Raw genomic sequence first — 19,893 nt, forward strand, 5'->3', positions numbered from 1 at the left:
ACCTTAGATTTCTTACTCAAAGTAGCTCTAGTTATAAAATTCAATGCTCTGAATTAACCTTTTCTGTTTAATATCTACCACGCCCATTTTCTACTTAACTGTTCCCCATTCTGAATTTGACTATTTATCCTTCCATTATTCCTTGTCTCTAACATTGACTCATGTTTAATTTGCCAGGAATCCATAAGGAGACATCATTTGAAGATTGGTTAAGCTTATTCACAGTCAAATTCTCCCAACAATCAGGTTTACATGAAAATCAAAAGTGGGGAATTAAGCTGGTAACCAGTCAAAATCACTGCCACATATTTCTTGTCATCAAAAACACTAAAATTGGATGTCTTATGGAAACACCCAATATATTGACTAGCACCTTATAAATATATAATAGCAATCTTCTTCCTCAAATTAGAGAGCAATGCTATCTTGGATTCCATTAAAGTATGCCACAACTTAATTATCAGAGATATATTTTATTTATGGCATGATGACAGAATTACTGGGTATTATGACATGTAAAAATATCTGTTAAATACATATTTAATCTAACCTTTGAGAAAAGGAAACTGTCCCATGTTTCTATTTGGACACTGTAAATTTAGAGATAAGGAGTAAAACAAAGTACATAGACAAATTAGGAAATGAGTATGTTAGAAGGGCAAATCAGAAGAAACAATTACCACTTGTTCTTACTGGGGATAGCCTCTGGAAGGAGACAGGCTTTGAGAGATAGTAAGGATTTATAACTCCAAAACTATCAGTGGGTAAAGGCACCTTGGCAAATGGAACTGAGTTACTGGAAGTGAAGAAAAGCAAGTGCACAGAACACTCTCAGATGCAAATAAGAGGGATGTTGTGGGATTAGAGGAAGTCAAGGGTAAGGGGAAAGAAAGAAATAAATCTAAAAGAATAAAAAGGCCAGTGAGAAGGAGGAAAAGAGTGTGTGGGGAGAGGAGAGAAGAGGTGCAGGGAAGCACCAGCAGTGGGGAGAGGGATGTGGCAGGAGCACATGCAGCATTTGATTAAAGATTAAGATAAAAGGTCTTTATCTGATTATCTCTTTCACTGTTGAAAGAAGAGCCATGAATGGGCTAATGTAGAGGGAGCAACAATAACAATGTAAATAAAAAATTCAGTTTTGTTTCTACATAATCTTTTCATATAGCCTAAAATCTATTCTGGAAATGCTCCTGAAAAATATTCCAAAGATGAATAAAATGGTTACTTGGCCAATTTTTATGTTGCAGAGGCTTCTATAATGGTAATATTTACTTAAAGTTAATATTCAAAATCATCTTAGTTTTACCAAGTGACTAAGAAAAAGGTCTTATAAATGTCTAATATGTTACTTTAGCTAATATAAATATATAGGGTTGACTGCTATTGATGTTATTAAAACAAGAGTGACCTTTTCTATACCCCTTTCCATTTCCAAAATGGATTATCTTTTGTTTAGCATATACATGATTTAAATGATCTGATTCTGCATTCATTTGACTGCTTGGTGATAGACAGTTTTAAAATGTCTGACAGTATTTCTTGAAGCATTGTTAGGGTCCGAGAACTTGATTACTGCGAAAGACAGAGCTTCACGCAAGAATGCAATTTGCAAAGTAGAGTTTATTGGGCTGGCTAGCCAGGGTCAAGCCATTCCCTGCTGGACACACAGGATTCAGGCAAGACCTCGACCAAAGGAAAGTCAGGGAATATATTGGCCTTGTTGGCCGTTACATATGTCAGAGCCCATGCAAATTCAACTTAGCAAATGGATTCAAAGATTAACAGACATCACAGCCTGGGTCACAGTTCAACTACCCAATGACAGGTTTCCAGGAATAGATGTCTCATTTCCTGTTGCCTCAGATCCAATCAGCCTGTGCCACACTATTCCCATTATCCAATCAATTTTAAATGTATGTTGTCCCTCTTCAACTTATCCTGCATTCCGGGGGGTAGGGTGGGTGGCTTGCCTGGGCTAGTCTAGTTTTGCTCAGGCCTGCATTACTTCCTCCATTTCTTCAGCACCAGACATGATAGAAAGAAGAGTACCGATGGAGCAAAGACTTTGAAATGTCATTTTGATCAGTGCACAGAATGAGTAAAGGTTGTATAGCTACAGGAACCTCAGGAAATACTAAAAACGTGTATGTCAATATGTGAAATGGACCGCTCATGAAAAAAAGAAATAAATATAGAGCAACCAGACAAAGTGTCAGATAAAGCCAAACTCAAAGACCAACCCTTAAAAGCAGAGTATGAACTAAGACATTCTGAGGGGGAAGGAGAGGAGGAGGGACAAGCACAAAGTAGGGAGGGACTTTGGTGGTAGGCTGTGGGTGCTTGGCAATGGGAGTGATAAGGAAACAGCAGCAGACGAGGGGAGCCTATCCTTCCAGAATATAAACAGTAATGTAAACCAGTGTTCCCTCAAAAAAAATTAATGTTTACCTCAGTTTTTCCCATGACAAATTCTTACGATACCTGAGAATTAGTACTACCTAGCAGGGCTAATTTTAATTAAGAATTTCATAAGTTAGGGCAAAAGTCAACATTGAGGTAAGTTGATTGATATTTCCCACACTTCATGTTGCTGTATTTATCTTTGTAGAGTCTGTAAGTTTGTTTTTTTTTTTTTTAAGAAAGTTGAAGTGTTATTTAGTGCATATATAATATAACTATTATATGTTAATGATAGATTTTAGCATAAAAAAAGTGTTCTTTACTTGACCTTTAATACTTACCAGCTTAATTCTTTGATAGTAGGATTTCAACCCCTTTGTTATGTTTTATTTTTTCTTAATGCTCCTTTGTATATCGTTGTCTAACCTTTCTGAATTACAATTTTCAGTGCACCTTTACTACTACACACAACTAGGATTGCTTTAGAGTTTTTTTAAGAACCAAGTTAACACCAATAATAACATCTATTGATCCAATATGATCCATTTTAACTTTATCATGTTATTTTATTATAATTATGAGTACTATATTACATTTGGTATTTCTTCTCTACATTTTGTATTTTCTTTGTCTTATGTTATTTAGTGCCCTTAAAAAATGTTTTATACTTTTGCTCCTATTTCCTATCTTTGCTTTATGTCCTTATCTGTCTGTTTTGTACTTATTCTTTTATTCTTTGATATGCCAACGGTATCCTTTATCTCTCACCTACTACCTGAATAACAACTTACTACTATTTTCTCTTTTTATTTCTCACATCATCTTATCCTACTGATCAGTTCCAGTACATGGAAATAAACAATGTCCTGAATGCTTTGCTAGGAGGGCCCTACATGTTCCAAAATGGTGACTTGCTTGGGAGAATTTAACCTCTTAAAAAGCCCAGTCCTGACAGCCCTTCTCTGCACAAGGCTTTAGTCTATTCTAAATATTACAGAATCTGAAGGGCTAGGAAAACAAGGCATAGGAAGAGGAAACCTGAGGTGAAAGAATACAGTACTCAGGTTCACTGAAAATGCATAACTAGCATAGCAAAATATTGTAACCAAAGTATGTATTTGGTACAACTTGAAGTAGAGAGAGTTTGAAGTAGACAAACTCAAATTAAAGAGATGTTTAATTCACCAATCTAGATTAATTTAAATTCTCATTCCAGTGTGCCAACCAACTCGATGGTAAACAAACACAGAAAACTGGGTCACACCTTTCACATTTTAGTTTCATAAATAATTAGAATTTTAGAGATGATAGTTCACATGCTACATTCAGATTAACCTTTGCAAACATTGCTACAGTAAAGGAAGCCAGGACTGATAATGTTCAAACGAACTTAAATGAATTTCAACAACTTTTTTTGAGGAGACAGTTGGTGAGTACAGCAAAGCTCCAACATAGACAATAATACTTAATGATGCAAGACTCAAAACATTATTACTTTCAGCTACAGTGTAATGACGGGTGTTCACTTACACAAATAAAAGAAATTAAAGTAGCACAAAATGAAATCTCATCTATTTAGAATAGGCACCTACTTTACACCCTAGACTCCCTTATTTTATTGAGGTTTAGGAATGTGTGTGCATGTCTGTGTAGTTTGGGGTAGAGACGTCTGCTACCATGACAGTAGCTGTGGCAACTAACTTTGTTGCAAAAGACCATGTGCATGCAATAGTTGTTTAATGACTAGATATGTTTGGTTGTCTTCTACTCCTTTCATAAGAATCAATATCCTGAAAGGTTTGTGAATATTATTAGGAAATAAAGAAACATGGTAAACTAGATTCAAGAAATATTTTTTATGAATATAAGATGACCATTTTTTTCTAGACTTAGACTAATTTTGCATATTTTGTATTGTTACATATTAACTTCAAGAATAAATTATAAGCCTCCTAAGAACAGGTTGGATCTTCTGTCTTCCATTCAGGACTGTGTACAGGGCTGAATGCATCCTTTTTGATGAACTAACTTCAGTATGCAGTACCTACCTATTTAGTATATACGATTAAAGTTTTCTGACTTGAAGGGTAATATAGTAGGTATATATTTCTGTGAAATAGGAAAATTGTATTTTTAAGTAATTCGTATATTTCCTTTTTCAACATATTAGCCAGACACCTTGGTTGACATTGATAGGTGGTCCCAGTCATCACATTGCTCAGCTTAATTATTACACTCACCTCCTCACTAGTTTCATTGCATCTACTTTCCCACTTTTGGTGCAATAGCAACATGGCATCTAGAATGATACTCTCAGCACAAAAATTAAATATCACTCTTCTATACAAAATTCTGCAGTAGCCCCTCTTTCATCCCTTCCTGACTTTGCTGTAGCCAAAACAACATTCCTCATCATTCCTAGTGGATTCAGTTATGACACTGCTGTAAAGTTTGTGTTGCTGTTCTAAAACACTATCTCCCAAATAAATGCTTTGGTGACTTTCTTCCCCTCTCAAATCCTTGTTAAATAAGCCTATTCTGAATTCATTTATATTGGAACATATGATGCCTCCTTACCCTTCTAAAGGCTACCAATGTTATCCTACTCTCTTTTTTCCAAGGTATTTATTACCTTCTCACAGAGTACATACCTTATTTGTTATTTTCTAGCTCCCCCTACTAGGGGAGATATGAGCTTCGGTATGGCAGGGATGTCTTCTTTGTTCACTAACATATCACAATACCAATAACTATCCCTGGCATAAGACAACCATACAGTAGTTTCCCTGACCTCAAGTTATAGGTGGACTCTTAAAAAAGGGAACCAATTATAAGTAAACACTCTTTATCTCTGCCTATGTCTATTTTGTGCTTTCTCTGAATAGCTTAATTTGATATTAAATTCTGTTCTGACAAGAATTTATTATATATACTTTAATAATGATATTCTGTTTCTTCTGTCATTTAATTTTGCTGTTGAGAAGTCTGCTTTAACACAAATTGCTGATCCACTCACTGGAGGTCATTTTTCCCTTTAGTCACACTTTTGATCTTTGATGTTCTTCAGTTCCACTAAGATGTATCTAGTTGGGCAATATGTATAATGTAAGTCCCATGTAATTAGGACTAACATTTGAATAATTACAAATGACTAATCTTTTCACCTGGAAACTTAAAAAGAGATAAGTGTTCTTTTTTGTTTCCCTATCCCAGCAACCAAACACAATTTTATTGAATCTTTTTACCAAGCCTATAGGTACTCCAAAATCTGGTTGACCAAAGATCTCATTTTCACCTCACAAAAAAACAAAGACTTATTTTCCCTCTCTAGGCACTAAAATCTAAGAGGTTTCAATGTTGTAGAAAATTCCCATGCCAATTCATCTTCTATCTAGTGCAAGTGCAAAATCAGTTTAACATTCTTTTCTTGTGTAATTCTATTCTCACTTTGGAGCATAAAGACACCCTTCCCTCTCCTGGGTAGTCATGTATTTCTTTAAAATGGCACACTTCCAATATTTGTTTATTTTGCAGTTGTATAACTTCTTTCCCTACTTCATGAGCTTCAACATTGTCTGAAATGGAACTGAAAGTTTGTTTCAGCAAGGAAGAGTTTTTATAAACCCTTTTGAAAAATAAATCAATCATCTAGGCGAGTCCCTTGATGGGAAGGTGAAACAGCTAAAGAAATAATTGTATTTAATGTGGCAAATGTGATGAGGGTGCTCTGAGAGCTCAGAGGAGCACTGTGAAATGCAAGGAGGTCAAACAGCTATCAGAGAAGGCTTTATAGGGGAGTTAAGCCTGCTGTCAAAAAAGAAAGAAAATGAACACTTCAGGCCCAGATGAATGAAAATATTCAAAGAAATACAAGTAATCATGTGTGGATGATATGCAGTACAATCTGGAAGAGTAATTGAAGATAAAACTGAAGAGGGTCGTTCGTTGACGCTGAGATCATAAAGAGACCTTTGCTTTGACAATGAGTTTAATTTGCAGGATTGCAATGACTGGTAGATGAACACTGTATAAACCACACATGACAACAATCAGTGTAAAAGGTCGACTGAGTGGGTAAGGATTAAGATCATTGCAGTAAAACGGACCATAAAATGATGGAGGCCTAAGTAAAGCAATGGAAATGGACATCTTAAGCTAAATTAATTAGGGGGAGATGTATACAATTTCAGGAATGCAATTGGATAAAGAAAGAAATACACTCAGTTTTCTACAATAGTTTGAGCACTTGAGTTTATATTTTGATCACTAAATGAAAAACTTCAATGAACATGTATTTGCTAGAAAGACTAGTTACCCATCTTCAGAACAATTAGGTACGAAATCCATGAGGTATTAAATATACCCTTCCCCAAAACACACACGTGCATACACACACACACTCACAGCTTCAAGTTTTCCATTTAAGTGATAAGATGAATACTTCCATTTTACATTTTACCCTGGTAGAATTAGGCACACAGGATTAGTTTCCTGGACTCATTTCATATGATAATTGGAAGATAGCTAGGTAAAAGTTAAGACACACAGCCACCACCCATAGCACTAGAGATTCTGATTTCACCGGGTTTTAATGTATTCTAAGAATTTGTACTTTCAGCAATTCCCTTAATGGATTATGAGGTAGTTATTCCACTAAACATGCATTAAAAACACAGGTCAGGACCTCTCTATTCTTTAAACAAGTCCTATAACCCCAATTCCTTGCATACTACCTTATTTTAATGTTAATCAATGGGGCAGTAGCAGCAGAAAGTCTGCACTTGCTCTGTTATTGAAGCCACCATTATGTTAACTTTTGACAGGTATTACACATAGAAAATTATATTACGGAATTTGACTAAAGAGTAAGTAAGTAGCCAGAGCCAGGGGAAGTGTCAGACATGAAGTTTTACAAACCTATAAAAGTGTTAAAATTAACTAGTTACTGGTGTCACATATCCACCTGTCACATCGCCAATAAAGCATCAACCAGTGGTCATTTTCTTGGTTACTGTCTGGGTGTGGGATAGTGGAAACTGTCAAATGAGCAGTGGTGATAGAAAATACAATTTTTTTTTTCAGAATGAAATGATGGGTATTAAAAGCTATGCTTATCTTTTCAACAACTAGTGTCAGAACAACCAGTCATCCAGATTAATATATATATATATATATATATATATATATACACATAGAGATGGACCTTATACATTTCACAAACATTAATTTAATTCAAGAGGACCATAGTCCTAAATATAAAATGCAAAACTGCCAAACTTCAGGACAAAGTTTAGATGACCTTAAGTTTTACGATTACTTTCTAGGTATGGCACCAAAAAGAAGATAACCATGATAGAAAAAAAAAATGGACTTAACTACAATTTTGTTCTGTTCTGTGGAAAAAAGTCTGATAAGAGAATAAGAAAAAAAGTCACTGAGAAAATATTTGCAAACATCTATTGCATAAATACTGGTACCCATTATATGTGTGTGTGTAATATATATAACATACATATATATATATATATATATATATTTAAATCTTTAACATTCAACAATAAAATAAACTATAAATAAATGGCCAAAATATCTGACTATAGCCTCACCAGTGAAGATATATATGGCAAATAAACTTATGAAAAGAGGTCCAACATCATTTACATTAAGGAAATGTAAATTAAAACAATGAGCTATCACTATACGTCTGTTAGACTGGCTAAGACCCACAACGTATGGAGGATATGGAGCAGTAGGTACTCCCAGTCATTGCTGGTGAGCATCCAAATGGTGCAGACACTTACAACAAAGAAAAGGAAAGTTTCAAAACATCTTTATTTCAGATGAAATCTAAGGCTCAGTTACTGAGGCAGCAGCACTGAACCTATCAGGTCTCTTTCCCTACAATGGAGGAAGCTGCTCATTGGAGGCTATGCCCATTGCAGACCAACGTGTTCTGTGCGTAGCCCATTCCTAATTACAAGAGAAGCTGAACAAAATGAGCATGTGTGGATATTCCTGAATTTCCCAATTATATAAATGCTTCCAGTGCTTCTTGACCAGCCCAAGAAAAGGAGCCGAGAGGAGCTAGGGTGGTTAAATTCAATAAGAACCCTTCACCTGGGAGGGTTCATTAGGAATAAGAAAGATACATTCACTTCCTCTCAACAATTATACTGTGAAATAAGTTGTATTATGTCCATAATATAAATTCTAAAAATGTGCTTTTGCCTTCACACTAATACCACCGGTGGTTTGAAATATTCCATGAATATATGCATGCATTTATAATACTTAGCATAGGATTATACATAAATATATATAGTTTGTTTACCATGACCAGGACACCAGGGTTAAGGTACTTAGAAATTAAACCTTAATATATTTTGCCTAGGCCAGAGAATAGCAAACTTCAGTTTCCACTTTCTAAATTTGATAATTCTATTTCTGAAGTTTAACAATGACCTCTGCGAACATCATTCAAGCACCAGTATCTCATACCAAACATTCTACATGAAGCATTTTATTCTGTCTCCCCAAACCCATAAGAAATAGGCACTATTCTTGTCACATTAAACAAAAGAAAATTCAGGTCAAGGGAGATTAAAGGATTAAAAGAGATTAAGATCAGACATTTGAAAAGAGAACTGGGACTAGAACCATTTTCACCTTACCTCAAAGCCCATGTTACTGAACATGTCCTGTGCGCCTTTCCTTTAGATTACTTCAAACTTTCTTTTTCTTTCATTTTTTTTTCCAGACAGGAAGTAGTGATATCACAAAGGTAAATTCAGAGAGTGTGCAAAAGTGAGTAATTATGAAACTTAATTACATATTTGAATCACCTTGAAAGTATTTTAAAACTTCTATTTGAGCCTTACCCCTAGACTAATTATGCTAAGGTTCTGAGAGTAGAATTTAGGCACTGGGATTTTTTAAATTCCACACAGGTGATTGTCACATGTGGTCAGAGTCAAGATCTACTGCCTTGAATACTTTTTATGTATGCTTCTGTTAAGTCTAATCTTCCTTACCGTATGGCTAAGTAGTTGAAGATTCTAATGCAAAACCTAACATGTATTTCAATAAAATTTTCTGTTACTGGGTTTGGTCCATTATTCTAGCCTGTCAAGACCTTTCTAGAACTGATTCTGTCACCCAGCAGATTTTTCACACCCCCTAGCTTTATATAATCTAAAATGTCATAGAGATTTCTTTCATACTTTTATCCAAGTCTTTAAGAAAAATCAGTGAGCAGGAAACAGCCTTCAAGTACTTTTGCTTGATATCCTTAGACACAAGCATACAAATACAAATTTACATAATTATGCCTGCCTTTGGTTCATTTCCCAATTTTATTCTTAGGAATGTCATTAACGACCTTTAAAAAGACTTGGCAAAATACAAATATATTATTGGTGACACATTTCTTTATTCTGCTAATAGCCTTTCAATAACAAGAATTATTGGGTCCCAATTGTGGAACACCCTTACTTATGGCTTATTAGCTACTTTTAGTTATGGTTTATTCTTAGTCTTACTCTCCAAAAATCCTCCTCCATAAAAATTCCCAACTTAGAATCTTCCTCCCAGAGAACTCAACCTAGGATTCAGTGTGAGTCTGAAACTCATAGGCCTGGATAATGGGAATGTGTGAGATCCATGAAGGAAGTGAACAATAAGATGGCAGTGGACAAACATTGTGGAATAACTATATTTTAGGGACTTAGTAGAAGTTTTGTGTTAGTGGGAACAAGAAACATTAAAAGTGGAGTATCACAGAGGTCAAAAAGGAAGAAATTTTTTGAAACAATTTCAATTAATGATGTAAGAAGGATGATGATGATGACAGTTAAGAAAAGACACCCATATTTTCATGTCTATACTCAGTGGGTCTTTGGGGAGGTCTGTAGAAAACTAAAAAAAAAAAAAACTATAGAAAACTACAGAAAGAAGTAAAAATGGCACAGAGAGAAACTGTAATAGTATGATATAGTCTCAAAGAAAATCTTGACCTTGCAAGGAATTATGAAGATAGGATGATGAGAATATATAGCCTTTAATGTTCCAGTGTTTTCAATCACTAAACCAGGTATCCAGGAAGGTAGTAATTGTCTATCAATAGTTCTCAATGGAATATCCGTTAAGTGATCGTTCATAAAGTTTATATCATCTCTCTTTAAAAGTTGTACAGACTTCTAAAACATACTGCTTAGATTGACTGAACCAAGTATCTCACTAACTTTACTGCTCCTCCCGTTCTTCTGCTTATTTCCTCTGTTCTCACTTTCAGACTACTCGAATAAGATGTCTGATAAATTTGTATCAAGGTCTTTTCAAATGGTGTTCCTTCTACCTTCCTTAACTAAACCTAATTTCATCCCTCAGAAAGTCCATTTCCCCCATCAAACTAAAATAGACCCACCTCTGCCACTCTCCTTTCCCTGACACTGAATTATGTAAGTAACTAATTCCCAACTTCGAATTAGTTATATAATGTGAACATCTAAAAATAACTGCTTTCTATTATACAAATTAAAAAGTTAATCTTGGCCCTCAGCTAAGCATTATCCTTAATTTGACATGAAAGAAACCACTTCCCATTGCCTGGCAAATATATTTCTAAAAGACTTAGAATAAAGTCGATGGTAGAGGAAGATTATTAGTGCTTTAGTGGTGGGTGTGGGTCAGTAATATACACCTGAAAAGTTATGAAACTATATCCCTAAATCAAGTACAGTTTTTAAAAACAATGTAACTGCATTTTTAAAAGTAAAGTAATAAGCATCGGATGAGAGATCCAAAGTAAAAGTTTATATCCTAAGATAAACCAGGAAATAAGAACCATTTGGCTTCCAAAGAAAGACAAGAAAATATTTCTTCATCAAGTATAAATAATACCTATTCAGTATTGTTTAAATCTTATTTAAAAATGAACAATATATATACAACCTTATAGTGTTAATCTAGTAGGAACCAATTCGTTCTGACTATATTGTATTGTGTTTTATAATTGCAAATAAAATTTCCATTTTGTGTTAAAACATTGTCTACCTTTTTTTTCTTTAATAAAATATACTTATCCCATCTCCTTCACTCGACTGTGAGTCCCATTTACAGGATGGACTTTGTCTTGTTTACTGATAGTCTTGTTCACTCAATACTAGGACGAGTTAAGCCATTAAATAAACATCTTTCAAATATAAGTGGGATATTCTCTAAGAACTTTTAGAAATAATTTTAGAAGAATGTTAAGAAAGAAAGCAAAAATGCAGAAGGCTAATGCATGGACAAATAATAAGGATGCATAACCAAACAACCCAGTTCAGAAGACACCTATCAAAGAGGGAGGAAAAGGTTAAAGCCTGACTATGACCAAGAAGGAAAATTTATATAATATGTGGTTAAGATGGAACACTGGTAGGGAGGAAGCTGCTAAATGAAAGGGAGACAATGAAAAAATCAAATAAGGGAGGGAATATACTGTTTAAGACTTTTGCCTTCAGAAACTCATACTGTATTAGATTAGATTAGATTAGACAAAAACAAATGAATTGACTCAAATAATTAAATTGAAAGACAAAGTATGATGCTATCCTTAGTTGACCTCAAACAACAGTTATCAGTTTGTACAACAAATTGGATTTACTCAGAAACTGCAAAAACAAGAGCAGAGAGAGTAGATTGGAGAGTATGTTCAAAGGGAGACCCACAAGCACTTCCTCGAATCCAAGTCTGATGAGTCCTAACTAACCTCAGGAGACTTTTCATCCATCCCCCCCTTTTTAGAGATGAAACTGGATCTTTTCTCAAGGGACATCGAACACATGCTGGTCCTATTGTTTTCTGACATGCATATATGGGCACTCTCTTTATATTCTCCAGCTCTCGTTTAAATAGGGTTTTAAAATATTAATGTTTCACCTTCAAAAGCTAAAGCTAGTAACATTTATATTGCTAATATATTCTTCTTTTTTTAATCTAAATCAATTTCTGTTTTTTATGACAGTTTTAGTTTCATCTACTGCAGACTGGCTTCTTCACGTTCTCATAACTATTAGTGGTTCCTAAACTGATACCTAAACTTTTAAAAATGGGAAAAGAACATGTTCGTCAGAACCTGATGGGAAAAAAAAAAATTAGGAACTCTGATTGGCCCATACTGGGTAAGAGGCTCACCTATAAGTCAATCACTGTGATGAAGAAGGAGGGGACTTATAAGAGTGTTCCCATTTGAAACATCAAAGGAAAGTGAAAAGAACAGGCAAGCAGCAGCATGGTGAAGATGACTGGTCTGCTTCCGTCAACTAGCCACAAACAAATTACAACAAAACATAGAGCAGGAACAGTAGTCCAGTGAAGAGGAATAGGAGACACTGTAATTAGACTGTGCTTAGTGTAATAACAATGCAGTGCACTCCACTGAAGGAAGGCTGTACGGAGTCTCTCTGCTGTTGTTGACTCAAGGGAGCATGCCTACAAAGAGGACATTAAAAATGGGGTACTAACCTGAAGAAGAGGGTGCACAAAGGTGGTATGAGGACTAGGGCCCTGTACCTTGTTGGTAGAAATAAAACTATTACAGCCAATTTGGAAGAAATATGAAAAACTAAAAATGAAAACACCATATGACCTGGCAATCTGACTCTGGGCCTCTTTCCAAAGAACGTGAAACCAGCATCTTCAAGAAATTGTATGTTCTGCAATACTTATTGCAGCAAACATTATTTACAATGTTTATTGCAATTATTATTATAGCTAGGACATAGAAACTAGCTAAGAGCACAATGAGGATTATGTCATAAGGACATGGTATGTCATGGAAAACCCTTCTGCTATAAGGAAAGACGAAATGCTAACATTTACATCAAGGTGTAACTGTTAGAGGGCAGGGAGAGGGTCACCCCAAAGCCCCCAAATCTGCCTATTGTGTTATTTTGGGGACCACCCTACTGCAAAAGGCATTCAAGGGAATTATGTATAGTAAAGCAAGTCAGAACGATAAAAACTAAAGTTGGTTGTTTACACAGTGAACTGTGTAAAATACTTAGTAAAAACTACTGGGCCCTCCCTGGTGGCGCAGCGGGTTAAAGCAGAGCACTGAGAAGCTAAAGCCACTTCCGCATGAGTTCGATTCCTGCCTGCCCTGGAGGTGACCACATGGCGTGGCAGACCTCTCCTGACCCGCCTGCTGCTCCCCTCAGCAGTGTACTTCCTTGATCTGCCTGTTCTGTTCCCCACTGTCTCTGGTGAAGCCTCTCGCCACCCCTGAGCCTCTGGCCTGTACCTCAGTTCTGTATGCACAAATAAATAAATCTTTAAAAAAAAAAAAAACTACTGCACACAAAGTGAAGTTTCTGAGGTTAAGCTAAAAAAGGGAGGGAGAAAGGGTCAACCGAGTATAAGGTATTGGGGGAAAGGAGAGGTACACCTAAGAGTCATTATTGGGTCATGTGATAGTTGATATCAAGTTTAAAATATATTTTGATAATTCAAGAAATAAATTCAGGTAGGACCAAAAAGTGATTTTTTTATGTAAATCTTTCAGGATTCATTATAAATGCTTTTATAAATATTATATTTCTCAGTTTCTTGTATAGTAAATTATTTTGTTTTATCTTAAAAACACAAAACATCTAGCTTGCTTCTTAAAATCAACTATAAGCTTCTAGTTACAGATTAAATAAATACCTTTACAAAGATATAGATATCACTGTTTTCACACAAAACAAAATAAAAAGCAGTTTGTCTAACCATGCTAAAAAATTCAAGTGACACTTTTCATTCACAATTTTAAATGTACAGAAAAGAGATCCAATGAATTTAGAAGATGACAATTACTCAACTTGCTAGGGAGCGTAATCTGGTTGCATAGAGCTATGAAATCTTCTAATGAAATAACAATTTCTAGCATACAATAGGCTTATCCAAATTCCAGGAAACAGAATATCAAAAGACATATGTAGACAGAAATATTGATTTTTCTGAGTAAAAAATGATTCAGAACTATCACACACATATGAATTAGCAAACCATATATTATTTCCTTGAGTGCCTTTATTATCCAGAGTTCTGATCCCTAGTCATGCAAATTACCAGTTTTTGTCTCATTTTATCTTGTCACATTCAACTTTAAGGACAATTTTAAATTTCAAAAGAAATGGAAATTTTTATTTCTCCTCAGGCCTGGCTCATTTTTCCTATTAAATCTTTATGCTTCCAGTTCTTAAATGTCTCCATTTGCATAAAATTGTCTGCAAACAATTAAAGTTAATTAAGATAATTTATCTCTTGGAAGTAAAGCCATCTTATCAGCAGGTATCAGCTTGTTAAGCAAACAAAACACAAGTTTCAAGGAAAATAGTAAGCCCTTGTTACCAAGTAAGGCACAAATAGAATAAAAAGGACTCCTCTCTAATTCTTCTGTTTGAGGAAGGTGTTATGTTTTCAGAATCATTAGATGCAATTAGCTAATCATGCTTCTCTAGCAGTTTATTTTCAACACAACTATAGATTCAATAATTTACACTTTGGCAATCATCTTGCATATGAATTATGAGAAATTCTCATAAAACAAGTCTTTAACTGCTAAAAGAGCTCTCTAGCTAGAGTCCTTTGAAAATTAAAACTTTTTAGTGTATGAGACAAGCAATATTCATTGTCAGCAGTTACACTGATTTTAGATAGGCATTTGTGTAGCTCTCATATATAAATAAGCAATTAAAAAGAATTGAAAGTGCTGAGGCTTTTTCTAAGCATAAAACAGGGTAACAAAATTATACATGGACATTTTAAAATCCATGAGAGTGGCCAGAGAAACCTTCTGAAGATGATAGAAAATTTACTAGAATACGAAGTGCACAGTGAAATTCAATAAATGTATTATGATTAGTAATGTTAGGAGGTGAAAGAACATCTTTATTTTGGGAAAAAAATATTTTCTGGGTAACAAAACAGATGGCTCCAAAACCATAAATTTAAATTTTCATATCAAACCTGCCCTTTGTGGACCGAAAAACAACTTTTACTCTTCCTTTATTATTTCTCAGGTGAAATTGCCTAATAAAAAAAAAACCAGATTAACAAAAAAGAAAAGAAAAAGAAACTTATTAACTTGTATACCTCATATGAATAGGCAAGATATTCCTGGAAAAATTAGTACCTCACTGAATTGATTTAGAATTCAAACTTAAATATCATCTTAACAGGGAAAGTGGAAGAAGGATGTAGGTAACCTATGGGACAAATTTTAAGTAAATTTGAATGACCCATTAAGAAGAGTAGATGAGAAGAACCAGAGTTTATAACAACCTGTCTCAGGGTGGAGCTCACTTTAAGCCTCCTCTCCTATGATGAGTCACATCTTTCCTGATTAATGAGACATCGTAGGAAGGAATTTAATCTTCCTTTTGGAAGATTAGTTTTTAGACAAACAGATAAGAAGAGTTGCGAGAAAGCTTTTGCTATTCTCTGAATATGTTTTTTCAAGTACAGATAGCTTAAAAATAATCAATCTATTGGTGCGCTCCCTGGTGGAGAAGCGGGTTAAAGCACAGCATGAAGAAGCTGAAGTCACTTCAGCGTGAGTTTGACTCCCACCCACCCTGGCGCTCTGGAGGAGATCCACATGGTGCGCAGACCTCTCATGATCCGCCGGTTGCTTCCCTCAGCAGTGTACTTCGTCAGTCAGCCTGTTCTGTACCCCACTGTCTCTGGCCTGTACCCCAGTTCTGTATGCATAAATAAATCTTAAAAAAAAAAAATCAATCTACCGAAGTGTCATATTTTGGGGTGGCATATTCTGAATTTCTATCGCCATATTTTGGGTTGCTATGTTCTACCCTTTATGAGTGTTTTATATTTTAAGGTAATAAACGGACTATGTAGAAGATAACAAAAGAAGGTGCATACTGTAATATGTAAGATAACCACTAAAAGTAGAAAACATGTTATGACAACAAATATTAGTGGGTAAACGGACTAACAAACAGAAAAAGTGAGGCAAAATCTTTAAAGAAACAATGAAAAAGTGCGTCGAGTATAGACAATTAGAAAATATAAGTGAAATTTATATGCCACTAATTGCATCATTGTAGGTGAAAATTAATCCCCTAATTAGAAAACAATAACATTAAAATAAGTCCTTATGAGACTTAGGAGAAAAAAAAATAAGGGTAAAAGTCTGTATTTTAATTTAGTAAGGCAAAATAACTCATATCAAAAATTTTGTGAACTTAGAAATATAGCCTTAAATGATTGTATTAGTAAAATAATATTTAAAAGTCAATGATCTAGTCTTCAATCAGGAAGTTAATGATGTAACATTAAACGACAAATATAAAAAAACTAAATATATATAAAAGGAATATAAATAAGTAAATCAGGAAACAAATCTAACATTTTAAAAATGAGTAAGACAAAAAGTCAGGTAATTTTTATTAACATTTTATAAAACCCTACCAAAATTGATCACAGAAAATAAAATTACCAAAATGAAAATACAGATATCAATGCAGATCAATAAAAACTTAATTCGACATTAGTTTATGCCAAAAAATCAAAATATAATTAAAGTAGATAAATTCACTTTCATTAAAAATAGAAAATTAGAATAATGCTATAGCTAAAATAATTGAATATATTTAAATCCTTCCTACCAAGAAATTCTGCTAGCTGTTTTAACTGGTGACTTACTCTAAATATTAAGAAGGAAATTACATTAACTTTAACAAACTCTTCCAGAAAATAGAAAATAAACATACATTTGCCATGTCATAACTATGACTCAAATTGTAATGTAGTATCAAGAAATCAAGTCTCTCTCGTTCTCTCTGCTTCCACCCGTCCCCTCATCCCATCAGGATAATAATTAATGACCAACTAGAAATTACTCCAAAATTGCCAGATCTGCTTAACATGGCAAATGAATTTGTTTTTATGTTTAATAAATACTAATAAAAGTCTGAACAATAAAGTAAAATAAGAAAGCTATTTGATAAAAATTGATATCTACCAAGATAAAAAAGCTGAGTAAACTAAAGAACCAGATAAATAACATGTAAAAGAAATTTGTAGCAGTTTGTGCTCTAAGTAAACTAAAAAGCAGAACTACTTTGAAGTGAAGAATGCTATAAAGAGGCCCACTGTTACACATCTTAATTATAAAAAGTAATTTTTCCATTATTTTATGTTTGATTATAAAAAATCTTTTAAAATTGCCAAGAAAAAGTTCTTTGTAAAAGGGCAATGTGATTAAACATTAAGATTCACTACAAAACCTCAAAGTTTAATAATAATAAAGTCAAGTGAACAAGGGACTTAGTATTTGATAAAGTTATCATCTTAAATCAATTGGAAGGTGATAGACTATAAAGAAATTTTTTTCAGAGACTTGATCAGCATTTGGAAAAACAAGGTTTGAGCCAGCCTCAAAGTATATACAAAGACAAAATTCTAAATCACTTTATGATTCAAATATAAAACACAAAGTACAACACTAAATGATTTGGTAATCTAGCTGTGAAAAAGGCTTTCTAACAATGATACAAAATTCTAAAGCAATGAAGAAATAAAACTGGCAACTTCAATAATATAAATAAAGAAGAAAAACTGTTCAACAAAAAGATTCATCCAAAATGGGCATACTTAATTTTGTGGATGCTATTATGACCACATGGAAACCTGCAGCTGTAATAAAGACAGGTTAATAGAATATAAGCAAACTTTAGGAGAACACTAATCTGGAGTCAAGTACCAAAAAGCTCTGCCATTCACTTCCTACTTTATTTTCAACAGATTAACTACCTTTCCTTTGTCAAGAACTATGATGGGTAAGGTTTTACCATACGTTTAAGCCAACAAGTTTGTCAACTTTTTTTTTTTGGTTAAAGATTTATTTATTTATAAATATAAGAACTGGGGTACTGGCCAGAGGTGCAGGGTTGGGGGTGAGGATTCACCAGAGACAGCAGCAGAAAAAGCAAATCCACTGAAATGCACGGCTAAGGGGAACAGTAGGTGGGTCAGGAGACATCTGCCCCATCATGTGCATCACCTCCCTGGCTGGGGATCAAACTTGGGTTCCAGTGACTGAGGACAGCTTAGTAGTGCTGTGCTTTAACCTGTTGAGCCACCAGGGAGTCCCCTGTCTGACTTTGTTTTATAGATTCTAGTAGATATGAGACTCCTAAGAACTTCAATCCTAGTAGCACAGAAGTCAGCTTGTGTTTCACATTTACTTCAGTTCTCTTGTCCCCCAAATCCCATGGAAGTGATACTAAGGCAAGCCCAAGTGGAATCTGGGAACACAGTGGATTTGTGTGACTTCTGAGGATCTGCAACTTTAGGAAGCACCGTTATTATAAAAGATTCTAGTGGCAAAACTGCCAATCAGAAGAAGGCATTATCTTCTTTATACTGATTAAGGGGAAAAAATCTACCCTTAATCTAGGTGGAAGATACTGTTTCTATTTTCCAACATTATATAAACATCCTTTATAATAGAACCTAAGAGTCAATGCCAGATACAAAGAAACTGTAGAGAATGGGTGTACCAACACTCTTAATCTTCATTGCTTCACTTATGTAATACAATTTTCAAGTAAGTATGATCTGCTACTGATCACTGAAAGTAGAAATCTGAACATTTTAGTCCACATCATCCTATGGAGTTGCCAGAGAAAATGTAATACAGTCAACCAGTAAATGAAACACCACTTTCTTCATATAGAGACAGAATGACAAAATATGCTTCAGTAGGTGTCCTCTGTTCCCCAACTTCTGGCAATCTTTGTAAGGCAGTGGGCCTGCACACAGCACCCTCATGCCATCACAAAACATGCCCTCTCAGCAGGCAGAGATAGAGTGGGCTTGTCCAGGTGGCATGGGCTACATACATGTCAAACAAAAGCACGGACACTGAGTCCAAAAAAGGGAAAGATGGGCTCTCCCTGGTGGCACAACAAGTTAGAGCATTACCAAGCCAGCCACTTCAGCACCAGCTCCATCCCCGGCCAGGGAGGTGACCCACAAGGCACAATAGACCTCTCCTGTCTCACCTGCTGCTCCCATCAGCAGTGTACTTGGTCAATCTGCCTGTTCTGCTCCCCACTCTGTCTCTGGTGAATCCACTCACCCATCCCCTGCACCTCTGGCCTGTACCCCAGTTTTTGTATGCATAAATAAATAAATCTTTAAAAAAAAAAAAAAGAGGGGGAGAGATATTGTCACGCAGAGTGACAATATCAATACAAACTGTACAATGCTTTGCCTCTTGAAAGTAATCCACAATCAAGGCCCACTTACATATGGGTCAAAGGACTGCATGAGAGCACTGCCTTAACTGGTTAAGACAATGGACATTGCGGGCTCTCCCTGGTGGCGCAGCGGGTTAAAGCACAGCACTAAGAAGCTAAAGCCACTTCGCATGAGTTCGATTCCCGCCTGCCCCGGAGGTGACCACATGGTGTGGCAGACCTCTCCTGACCCGCCCGCTGC

Source organism: Condylura cristata, unplaced genomic scaffold (assembly GCF_000260355.1).
Source record: "Condylura cristata isolate star-nosed mole 26May11 unplaced genomic scaffold, ConCri1.0 scaffold00013, whole genome shotgun sequence".
Taxonomy (NCBI): domain Eukaryota; kingdom Metazoa; phylum Chordata; class Mammalia; order Eulipotyphla; family Talpidae; genus Condylura; species Condylura cristata.